This window comes from Montipora capricornis, unplaced genomic scaffold (assembly GCF_036669925.1).
Source record: "Montipora capricornis isolate CH-2021 unplaced genomic scaffold, ASM3666992v2 scaffold_490, whole genome shotgun sequence".
In the NCBI taxonomy this organism is placed as follows: domain Eukaryota; kingdom Metazoa; phylum Cnidaria; class Anthozoa; order Scleractinia; family Acroporidae; genus Montipora; species Montipora capricornis.
In genome coordinates, this window is record NW_027180228.1 from 30,001 (window position 1) to 32,500 (window position 2,500).

The 2,500-nt window shown below is 36.8% G+C and overlaps 1 protein-coding gene across 1 annotated transcript in view; it reads left to right on the forward strand.

The window, feature by feature from the left end:
- Positions 1-2,500, forward strand: part of LOC138036591 (uncharacterized) — a 10,839-nt gene that overhangs the window by 6,252 nt on the left and 2,087 nt on the right. The gene's annotated exons all lie outside the window — the stretch shown is intronic.

Consider the following 2,500-nt stretch of genomic DNA (forward strand, 5'->3'; position numbering starts at 1 on the left):
ATGATACTGGCCACATTGGCATACATGGAGGGATGGACCTTCGTAGGTATTGACGGATGGTTGATGACGTCATGGTTATAAAAAAAAAAACTTTGTGCATCGATGGGTTACCATATTTTCTTAACTATGGTGTTTCATTGTTGAAGGGGCTTGAGTAGTTTTTGGAGGTTTCATTGTTGGTGCTTGCTTGAATAATAGTTGTACCTGTAGGTTTCATGTTTAAATGTGTTTGAGAAGTAATTGTAGGTTTCATGGCTTAAAGGATCAAAAGCTGTGGGAACTTCTTGTCCAGCATTTTCTGTGATATTATTGTTTCTACTCTTTTTCTTTGTGGGTTAACTCAAGATTGTATAGTCTGGAGCGATTTCATTTTCTTACATTGAGATTGTACTGCTGAAGATTTACTTTGGACTGCCTTCTTTTGCTGTTTCCATCCAGTGGGAAATTAACATATAAGTGGTTGCACATGATTAATGCATGTTACCCTATCCTATTATTACATTTGTTCTTCCTTGGCCTCTGTGGTAAAGGTAGGTACTTCTTCTTTGTGATCTTCTGTTCCTCTCTTTGTCTATGCTTCAAGTTTGGGGTAAATTTGCTCTCCATCTCATCCGTAGGTTGTAAAGAAATAAGTATAGTCCGGAGCAATTTCATTTCCTTACATTTAGATTGTACTGCTGAAGATTTACTTTGGACTGACTTCTTTTGCTGTTTCCATCCAGTGGGAAATTAACATATAAGTGGTTGCACATGATTAATGCATGTTACCCTATCCTATTATTAAATTTGTTCTTCCTTGCCCTCTGTGGTAAAGGTAGGTACTTCTTCTTTGTGATCTTCTGTTCCTCTCTTTGTCTATGCTTCAAGTTTGGGGTAAATTTGCTCTCCATCTCATCCGTAGGTTGTAAAGAAATAAACGTTTCTCTTAATCCCTTAAGGGAACTGTATAGCTCTTTTAGAGCGCTTACATTTTCAACATTATAAGTCATGGATGTCAGTTCTTTCAACGTTTCCCTATTAACTATTACAGAAACCGTACTTTAAACATATAAAGGCTCCTTTATCAATAACAAGTGTAATTTGCCTCTTGTTAAAAGAAACTTGAATCTATGACCTGTATTAGAGTAATGGTCTGAGGGTAATATACATTTTTTGGTAACACAATTCTTCCACAAGGATGGTTATCATTTCACTCAAACTAGTTTTGTTGCTGTCTTTGAGGCACTGGTACTTGAGAGACTCATTCTGGCATTCAATGCCATTGTTGGTATTTCATTCATCAAGAATCTATCTTGTTAAATTTTGCCTATAATGTTGCTGTTTTTGTTATTATTAATAATATTATTGTGGTATTATTTATATGGGTACTGATTAATGTTATTGAAAACATTGAGTGAAAAACAAAATGCATATATGATGCTTGCAACTAACCTTGTTTCTTAGCAATTTTTCTGACTACTGTACCTTTGCCTTCACACACAGTGTTTTTTCGAGCCAATTCTGAATATGATAATTGGAAAGCTGAACTTCACTTGTGTTAACGTGCCCCTGTGACAAAAAAAGATCACTTCAGATTTTGAGTGTTTGCTTAACACCTGACTGGCAAAAATATGAGCCATTTATTTTTGGATTTCACAGTCTGCCATTACTCATGTTTAAAACTGACCAACTGGATCCAGGGAAAAGTGACGTCAAAGGCTCACTAGCTTATAATGTTAGTGTGTGAATGCAGCTTATTACATATGCAAAACTCCCGTGCTGCATATTAATTCGGCGGCGTACACACACATTGCGTTCTTAAACTAGTGAGACTTTGACGTCATTTTCTCCTTGATCCAGCTCTCTCAAGAACTTGAAGTTGGTAATAGCGAACCATTAAATAGTAAAATTTCAATTGAAATAAACAAGTGTTTCTGAAATCAAGTCTTAAAACTTTGGTATGTTTAGTCAACATAGTTTTGACATGCAAAGAAAAATAAGAATTGATTTTTTGGTCACAGGGGCACTTTAAGAGCTTCAGGTTTTGGTGGTAAGCATTTCCAGTTTCCGACTTTGCCACATTCCACAGTAACAGCATTGCTCTCGGTGAAAATCACAAATGTAGGTTGTTGTACATACATGAAGGGTATGAAATTACCAATGGCCTTAAATCTTCATTCCCTATACCCAGAAAACACGATTCTCACGGTCAGCACTAAGAATAAAGACCTGTCGCTTGTAACCATTAGCTACTTCTATTCTTTTAAATTTCTGAGGCGGTGAAGTAGAGCTGGAGGACGGTGATTTGTACAAATCCTGGTAGAACTAGCCAGAGGCCATTATTCTTGGAATTGACTAGAATCGTAGTGCTTTTGCGTATGAAGTAAAAATGCTGATTTGTGATCTGTTGCAGGCTCTTGGTTACTTACTTAAAAAAGGCACGTCCCCACTAGCTGAGAGCCTGGTAAAAGACTCTAAATTATTGGTTTGGAACTCGTGCGTCAGGCCTTGCACAAGAAGG